Raw genomic sequence first — 10,581 nt, 5'->3', positions numbered from 1 at the left:
CTGATCAGGAACAGGACAGTGTTCCCAACTTTTCTTCTACGCCAAACACTCAGAAAGACCAAGGGTCCAGCAATGATACTTCCCACACATCGAATATGGGCTTAAGAATACGAATTGGGATGGAGAAAGATCAAGGCACAACAGAAGATAACACTTTGGGAACAGGAGAACCAACAGAATGCAAGAACAGAGTAACAGTTGATTCTGACGACCAGCTGACCTTACTGACGTTACTGAGCCCAGACCAGGAGTACCTGGACCAAGATGAAGACACCAATGGCATCTCCCTACATGGACCAAGCCATAGAGGCCCTAGGGTGCTGCTAACTAACCACCAGGAAGACCCTAGGATTGGCTAAAGGAGACCTGGTCAGAAGAAAAGAACATCTGTTTTTTTGGCTAAGTGTTGGCCTTGTTTTAACTTTCTGTTTTGTTAGTTATTTGCCACGTGCTTTAGGCAGCCCTAGTAACGGCTATTTTGAGATGTAAAAACTCTATAAATAACTAGGACTCTCATGTATTTGGATTCACGTTTGATATTGAGAATAAAATCAGAGTTTCATTGTTCAGACAAGTGTTTGTTTGTTTCGAGTTTGTTTGCAAACTTGTTTCAAGGAATAGTTATTCTTTGGCCGGGGAATTCATAGGTTTTCAGGCAAACCTATAATCTCAGGGAAGCATTCTATACAAGGAACAATAGTCCTTGCCTTGCATACTCCTTAGGATAGTGTAAGGGTTGGAACAACGTCCAGTAACCCACACGTCTGAAAATCAAGAAGCATCTTCTTGGTTGTTCTAAGTGTTCTGGGCTTGTTTACATTGATTAGTTTGAGATTATACGTGAGTATTTGGGCCATAATTTGATTCCACATTGATCTTTGCATAACAAAGACTACATTCAGACTTAGTTTTGCATCAATTCTTCATCGTTCGTTCTTCATTGATCATTGATCCTTGTTCATTCTTCATTGTTCATTCTTCACTGATCATTGATCCTTGTTCATTCTTCATCGTTCAATGTTCATTATTCATTGATCCTTGTTCATTCAGCATCGTTCATTCATCATCGATCATTGATCCTTGTTCATTCTTCATCGTTCATTCTTCATTGATCATTGATCCTTTTTCATTGTTCATCGTTCCTTCTTCATCGATGATTGATCCTTGTTCATTCTTTATCGCTCATTCATCATTGATCATTGATCCTTGTTGATTCTTCATCGTTCATTCTTCATTGATCATTGATCAGTGTTCATTCTTGATCGTTCATTCATCATTGATCAAGGATGCTTGTTGATTCTTCATTGTTCATTGTTCATTGATCATTGATAATTGTTCATTCTTCATCGTTCATTCATCATTGATCATTGATCCTTATTCATTCTTCATCGTTCATTCTTCATTGATCATTGATCCTTGTTCTTTCTTCATCTTTCGTTCTTCATTGATCATTGATCCTTGTTCATTCTTTATCGTTCATTCTTCATTGATCATTGATCCTTGTTCATTCTTCATCGTTCGTTCTTCATTGATCATTGATCCTTGTTCATTCTTCATCGTTCATTCTTTATTGATCATTGATCCTTGTTCATTCCTCATTGATCATTGATCCTTGTTCATTCTTCATCGTTCATTCTTCATTGATCATTGATCCTTGTTCATTCTTCATCGTACGTTCTTCATTGATCATTGATCCTTGTATAATCTTCATTGTTCATTCTTCATTGATCAATCATCCTTGTTCATTCCTCATCGTTCACTCATCATTGATCATTGATCCTTATTCATTCTTCATCGTTCATTCTTCATTGATCATTGATCCTTGTTCATTCTTCATCATTCATTCTTCATTGATCCTTTATTCTCGTTCATTCTTCATCGTACATTCTTTATTGATCATTGATCCTTGTTCATTCCTCATTGATCATTGATCCTTGTTCATTCTTCATCGTTTATTCATCATTGATCATTGATCCTTGTTCATTCTTCATCGTTCATTCTTCATTGATCATTGATCCTTTTTCATTGTTCATCGCTCGTTGTTCATTGATGATTGATCCTAGTTAATTTTTCATCGCTCATTCATCATTGATCATTGATCCTTGTTCATTCTTCATCGTTCATTCTTCATTGGTCATTGATCATTGTTCATTCTTCATCGTTTATTCATCAAAGATCATTGATCCTTGTTCATTCTTCATCGTTCATTCTTCATTGATCATTAATCCTTCTTCATTCTTCATCGTTCGTTCTTCATTGATCATTGATCCTTGTTCATTCTTCATCGTTCATTCTTCATTGATCATTGATCCTTGTTCTTTCTTCATCGTTCGCTCTTCATTGGTCTTTGATCCTTATTTATTCTTCATCGTTCATTCTTCACTGATCATTCATCCTTGTTCATTCTTCATTGTTCATTCTTTATTGATCAATCTTCCTTGTTCATTCTTCATCGTTCACTCATCATTGATCATTGATCCTTATTCTTTCTTCATTGTTCATTTTCATTGATCGTTGATCCTTGTTCATTCTTCATCGTTCATTCTTCATTGATCATTGATCCTTGTTCATTCTTCATCGTTCGTTCTTCATTGATCATTGATCCTTCAATCTTCATTGTTCATTCTTCATTGATCAATCATCCTTGTTCATTCCTCATCGTTCACTCATCATTGATCATTGATCCTTATTCATTCTTCATCGTTCATTCTTCATTGATCATTGATCCTTTTTCATTGTTCACCGTTCCTTCTTCATCGATAATTGATCCTTGTTCATTCTTTATCGCTCATTCATCATTGATCATTGATCCTTGTTAATTCTTCATCGTTCATTCTTCATTGATCATTGATCAGTGTTCATTCTTGATCGTTCATTCATCATTGATCAAGGATGCTCGTTGATTCTTCATTGTTCATTGTTCATTGATCATTGATAATTGTTCATTCTTCATCGTTCATTCATCATTGATCATTGATCCTTATTCATTCTTCATCGTTCATTCTTCATTGATCATTAATCCTTGTTCTTTCTTCATCTTTCGTTCTTCATTGATCATTGATCCTTGTTCATTCTTCATCGTTCATTCTTCATTGATCATTGATCCTTGTTCATTCTTCATCGTTCGTTCTTCATTGATCATTGATCCTTGTTCATTCTTCATCGTTCATTCTTTATTGATCAATTATCCTTGTTCATTCTTCATTGATCATTGATCCTTTTTCATTCTTCATCGTTTATTCATCATTGATCATTGATCCTTGTTCATTCTTCATCGTTCATTCTTCATTGATCATTGACCCTTTTTCATTGTTCATCGCTCGTTCTTCATTGATGATTGATTCTAGTTCATTCTTCATCGCTCATTCATCATTGATCATTGATCCTTGTTCATTCTTCATCGTTCATTCTTCATTGGTCATTGATCATTGTTCATTCTTCATCGTTCATTCATCAAAGATCATTGATCCTTGTTCATTCTTCATCGTTCATTCTTCATTGATCATTGATCCTTGTTCATTCTTCATCGTTCGTTCTTCATTGATCATTGATCCTTTTTCATTCTTCATCGTTCATTCTTCATTGATCATTGATCCTTGTTCATTCTTCATCGTTCGCTCTTCATTGGTCATTGATCCTTGTTTATTCTTCATCGTTCATTCTTCACTGATCATTCATCCTTGTTCATTCTTCATTGTTCATTCTTCATTGTTCATTCTTTATTGATCAATCTTCCTTGTTCATTCTTCATCGTTCATTCATCATTGATCATTGATCCTTATTCATTCTTCATTGTTCATTCTTCATTGATCATTGATCCTTGTTCATTCTTCATCGTTCATTCTTAATTGATCATTGATCCTTGTTCATTCTTCATCGTACGTTCTTTATTGATGATTGATCCTTGTTCAATCTTCATTGTTCATTCTTCATTGATCAATCATCCTTGTTCATTCCTCATCGTTCACTCATCATTGATCATTGATCCTTATTCATTCTTCATCGTTCATTCTTCATTTATCATTGATCCTTGTTCATTCTTAATCTTTCACTCATCATTGATCATTGATCCTTGTTTATTCTTCATCGTTCCTTATTCATTTATCATTGATCCTTGTTCATTCTTCATCGTTCATTCTTCATTGATCATTCATCCTTATTCATTCTTCATTGTTCATTCATCATTGATCATTGATCCGTGTTCATTATTCATTGATCATGCATCATTGTTTATTCTTCATCGTTCATTATTCATTGATCATGCATCCTTGTTTATTCTTCATCGTTCATTCTTCATTGATCATTGATCCTTTTTCATTGTTCATTGTTCGTTCTTCATTGATCATTGATCCTTGTTCATTCTTCATCGCTTATTCATCATTGATCATTGATCCTTGTTCATTCTTCATCGTTTATTCTTCATAGATCATTGATCCTTGCTCATTCTTCATCGTTCATTCATCAATTATCATTGATGCTTATTCATTCTTCATCGTTCATTGTTCATAGATCATTGATCATTGATCCTTTTTCATTGTTCATCGTTCATTCTTCATTGATCATTCATCCTTGTTCATTCTTCATCGTTCATTCATCATTGATCATTGATCCTTGTTCATTATTCATTGATCATGCATCGTTGTTTATTCTTCATCGTTCATTCTTCATTGATCATTGATCCTTGTTCATTCTTCGTCGTTCATTCTTCTTTGATCATTGTTCCTTTTTCATTGTTCATCGTTCATTCTTCATTGATCATTCATCCTTGTTTATTCTTCATCATTCATTCTTCATTGATCATTGATCCTTGTTCATTCTTCATCGTTCGTTCTTCATTGATCATTGATCCTTGTTCATTCTTCATCGTTTATTCTTCACTGATCATTGATCCTTGTTCATTCTTCATCGTTCAATGTTCATTATTCATTGATCCTTGTTCATTCAGCATCGTTCATTCATCATCGATCATTGATCCTTGTTCATTCTTCATCGTTCATTCATCATTGATAATTGATCCTTGTTCATTATTCATTGATCATGCATCCTTGTTTATTCTTCATCGTTCATTCTTCATTGATCATTGATCCTTGTTCATTCTTCTTTGATCATTGAACCTTTTTGATTGTTCATCGTTCATTCTTCATTGATCATTCATCCTTGTTTATTCTTCATCGTTCATTCTTCATTGATCATTGATCCTTGTTCATTCTTCATCGTTCGTTCTTCATTGTGAACCATATGAGGACCATGGTTCAAGTCCAAGACATGACCTTGATCCAAGAAGGGACTCATTGGCAAGAGAAGAATCCTTAGTCGACCCATCGAGCAGCTCTCTGACTCATCTGAGCAAAAGTCACCCCTGCATCAACTCTACATTCGAGCATCCGAGCAACTCACTCGAACACTCGAGCAGATTACAGAGCCAACCGAGCAAAGCTCTTCATCAACATAAGTTTCCTACTGATCTCACATTCGAGACATCGAGCAAAGAACAGAGTCACTCAAGCAAGAGATGGCATAAGCATCAGACAACCACTGATCTCTACACTGATCTTTCACTCGAGCCATCGAGCGAATCCCAGAAACAGTCGAGCAAAGAACATCAGAATCAAGAATTGGACTCTGACCAGTGGGCTGGCGAACAAGCAACCTTGTTGGCTTGTTTCAGATCAAACCATGGGCTTTCACAGTACGATCCAGGTCAAGATGGCATCCTCATGCATGGACCTAGCCATCATGGGCCTAGGACCCTCCTAACACTAAGCATAGAGGGCGGAGGGTTGAGTGCAAGGTGCCCCAGTCACCAGTCAGAACATGTATTCTATACTTAGCCAAATTTCTTTGTTTTTCTGTTTTAAATTGGTCATGTACTTGGCACGTGTGTAGCTAGCCGTTGTAATCATAGAAAGCTATATATAGGTGCCTAGTTTCTCTGTATGGGACAATCAATTGAGTATCAATCTATTTCATTCAGTTTTTAGTATTCTTCATTCAGTTTTGCAAAGTGTTTGATCTCTTCTTCCTCCTTGCGTAAACATCTTCATCTTCATCAGTCACAACACAAACGAAGTGTGGAACACTTCTGAAACTGGGATTGAGAATCAACCTAGTGTGTAACCTTCCCACAAGAACGAGTGAAGTTTAGAGGAGGGTCGTATACCAAGCCCAAAGGGTGAGTGAAGCCGGATAAGGGTGGTATCGAGGCTGACCTGAGAACCAAGAAGTGGTTTCTTGGGCGTAGTTTGGTGGGTTCTGTTTTGTTTTTCCGCATTGTGTGATTCAATCTAAGGATTAGATTGGTAGAGTGCAAGATTGTGAATCCGGAGGACACAATCTTGGTGCAAGTTGGTATCAGAGCACAAGTTACGAGAGGACGCAAACCACCATTGTTGAAGGATTATCGAAGAAATCGCACAGGAGTATCAGAGAAGACTGGAATTTCTGAAACACGCGCAAAACTGGTAAAATCGTTCTAAATTTTGAACGCAAGTTACATGCAATTGTAATTTCGTTTAGAGGTGATATTCAATCAATCTTCTACATAGTTTTAGGGTCTAATTCAATTTCCAATTGAGTTAGACGAAGTTTTAAAATCTGACAAACGTTTTCTGAAAAATTTTCGAAAATCTTTAAACATTGTTTTCCTGTTTATAATTGATTAAATTGATTTGTTAATTGATTATAATACAGATATAACATTCTTTTATTACCATTTTCACGTTATTACATTGCTGATCAAGTATTTGATTGTCGAGAATTGGTTGTTCGACATTTTTAATTGTTCTGAGAAATTGTCTCTTTGATTATTAGGGTTACAATTTGAGAGTTTGATCTCTTTTTGTTGCCTTAATCATCTATAGTCTGAGTTTACATTACAGCTTTGGCATTGATTTGTTGGTTTGAACATTCTTGATTGTGCATACATTGCTGCTGAGATTGTTTTCTGTTTGAATTGATCATTGTTGCATCTTGTTTGTGAGCTGGTATCTAGCTGTTGAGACTTAGAGCCCCTGTTTGCTTTGTGTGTTGGTTCTTAGCTGTTGAGACTTAGGAGACCTTTGTGTGTTCTTGTTTGCTGTAGTGTGTGTGCTTGTTCTGGGCTTTGTGTGTGTGTTCTTTGTTTGGCTAGTTTGAGACCTTAGAACCATGGAAGCCAGGATGCAAACCATAGAGGAGACCTTACACATGTTGGTTCAGCACATTACACAAGAAGGGAGAGGGAACCCACAGAGATTACCCCCTCAACCACAGAATCACCATGAGGATAGGTTGCTCAAGGTAGACATCAAGGATTTTGATGGTCATTCCCATAACCCTGAGGATTACTTGGAATGGGAATCAAGTTTGGAGAGGTACTTTGAGTTTATGGAAACTCCTCCTGAAAAACAGTATAGAATCGCCAAGATGAAGCTCACCAAGTTTGCTGCTATATGGCTTGAAGGGGTACAAAGGACAAGGGCAAGGGAGAATAGGGGAAGGATTGAAACATGGGGCAAGCTTAAGAAGCTTCTGACCAGAAAGTATGTCCCTGTGAACTTCAAACATCAATTGTATATGAAATGGAGCACCTTAAACCAAAGGGGAAGAAGTGTGATTGATTATATACAGGAATGGGAGAAGTTAGTTGTGCTTTGTGAAATAGAGGATACAGAGGAGGTGAAACTAACCAAGTTTATGTCTGGACTAAGGGAAGATATCAGGGATCAGCTTATGATGATGCCTACTTTAGACCTCCAAACAGCCTTTAACATGGCCCCTATATATGAGCAAAACTTTAACAAAAGGAGACAAACAGGGAATAACTACAATAAGCCCCCTAAGTTTAACCCACCTAAGAACCAAAGACCTAGTTCACCCAAGAACCAGAGGCCAAACTCACCCCTGAACCAGAGAAGAACAGAGCATTATGCTAGTGGATCAAACAAAACAATTGTGCCTATGAGTAAGATAGTTTGTTTCAAATGCCATAGGCATGGACATTATAAATGTAGGAATGCTAATAGATGATCGAATGCAACAAGAGGGGGGGTGAATTGTTGTGTAGTATGTTTAAGGATTTTTGCTCTACTTTTTGCGGAATTATTTTAAGTAAAGGACAAAAACTTAAACTTGAAAACGAAAAGAAGAATAATAAAAGAGACAAAGATTTTACGTGGAAACCTTCTTGGCCTAATAAGAAGGAAAAAACCACGACCCCCCGGGATTTCAAAATTCTCACTATGTTAAGGCAATTAGTTACAATTACACATAACAATGTTTGCTTCACTTGAAGCTTCTCAATTCTATAAATGCTTCACTCAAAGCTTCTCTACTTAGGCCTAATTCTCTTCTCTTCTCTTTCTCTCCTTCTCTTTCTCTTCTCTCGATTCTATTCTCTAATCCCTTAGACTTCCCATAAGTCTAATTACAACAAAACACTCAATTACCCTTTACAAGGCCAATTCTCAAGAGGATTACAATCAAAATAATTACTTAAGAAAAATATAATAAAGTGATTGGCATTTAAAAACTGAAAATACTTTTCTTAATTTGATCTCCCTTTTATGGACACTCTTGGATTCATTCTAGTTCGAGCAAAGTCCCTTCTATTTATAGTGGGAACAGCCAGCAGTTTCCCCAGACATACCTCCCACTATCCCCATGTTCTCAAAACAAAAGGTGGTGGAATTATGAAAGTGTCCGGCTGTTATTTGCTCAAAGAAAAATCAGTTTCCTTAATGCTAAAAATAGCATAGGAATTAAAAACATAAGATCCTAATAAAAAGGAGATCTTAAACTAACAAAGAAAAAGTCTTGGGCTATTTTTAGAAAACCTAAAAATAGATTTGCCAACCAATTTATTAATTAATTAAGCAATTAAATTAATTCTAAACCATTACATCAACTTAAAAACAGAAAATAATTATTTCGCAATTTTCCAGTCAACGTTATTCTCCAGACCTGCTACGTAGGAACAGCGTACTGTCTCCAGCTTCAACTTCAGTCAGATTGTTCATTTAGGAACAGTAGACTGTACGTCTACTTTGAACATTATAACACTTATCTAACTTCTTGGACATATTAAGACATGTACATCTTCCACGAACCAAGTCATAGGCTTCATCAACGATTAAACTAAATCGGATATATACCTACAAAACAATCTCTAAAAATATGTTTGTTTATTTAAAAGTGAAGTCATCATCAAAACCTTAAGAGGCCAACAAATTCCCCCTTTTTGATGATGGCAAACTTTATAAACAAACTTAAGTAAAATAGAGTAAAACAAAATTCTTAGAGCATACTAGAGATTAAAGCAACTCTAAATAACTTAGCAAATCAACTCGTTACAATATAATTTACCAAGCATTCACAATAAAACGATTTACTCCATAATATCAAATATGTTTAAAAATTTTCAAAATTAACCTAAAACTTAAAACTTAAATGGAATAAGTAAGTTTAAACTAAAATAAATAAACTGACATAATTAAAACTAAATTAAACTACGAAAGTTAATATAATAAATCTAACTTAATAAAATTATACTAAACCTAATAATAATAAACATAACTTAATAAGTGTTTTCACAGAATCAAATATTCATGAGAACTTCAAGAAATTTAGCAACACATATTCAACAAAATTTTCAACAAAATTAGCAACACAGATGATCACCAAATTCATAATCAAACACAGCAGCACACATATCATTATCATACATAAGAATCAATATAAATCAACCAAGACATAAGAATTCATAATCAAACACAGCAGCACACATATCATTATCATACATAAGAATCAATATAAATCAACCAAGACATAAGAATCAATATAAATCAACCAAGATATGTAACTGTGTATTCACTTCTCCTCTTAAGTTTGTGCATAATCTTCCCCCTTTTGACAACAATCAAAAAGAATTGGGAGTTATCAAATCTCAGCACAAACCAAATAGATTTGTTAGTGATGAAAGCAAGAAACAATAATGAAATTAAGCACCATAAAAGTAATCAAACCTGCAAATAGTTAATTATCACAGACCATGAAAATAAAAGCAAAGAAAGAAAAGTAGCAAATGTTCAACAACCAGATACAATTTTGCACCCCAAATGGTACAAAACAGAAGAGAAATTGTTTGATAAGTGTCATAGCCAACAAATCATTAAAATTATGAGGAGAGGGATCAAGGGTCGGTCTCTTCTTCATCAATGTACTCAGTCTGCACTTCCACTGTGTCCAGCTTGGCACCAAGACGTTGTTCCATTTGGTTTAGCTGATCCACAATTGAAGCAAGCGAGACACGAGTTTCATCTTGAAATGCAATGAATTGAGACTGTAGATCAAGGAGCTTGGAGAGAATGGTATGTAAGGAAACTGCAGGAATAGAGTCAAAGTTAGTACGACCAATATTGGGTGAAGTGTGTGATTGTGGTGGTGGTGTAAACGGGATAGGTGATGTTGGTGGTGATGGCATTTGATGTGGTGGTGAATTGGTTGGCTTTGGAGAGGAAGGTTCATTAGGTGTTGGCTCAGGGATGGTTTCAGATGGTGTTTCATCAACCACAGTAGCCTTGCGCTTTGAGGCCAACCTCCTAC

Source organism: Amaranthus tricolor, chromosome 10 (genome assembly GCF_026212465.1).
Source record: "Amaranthus tricolor cultivar Red isolate AtriRed21 chromosome 10, ASM2621246v1, whole genome shotgun sequence".
Taxonomy (NCBI): Eukaryota; Viridiplantae; Streptophyta; class Magnoliopsida; order Caryophyllales; family Amaranthaceae; genus Amaranthus; species Amaranthus tricolor.
Note: the sequence above shows the minus strand (reverse complement) of the source record.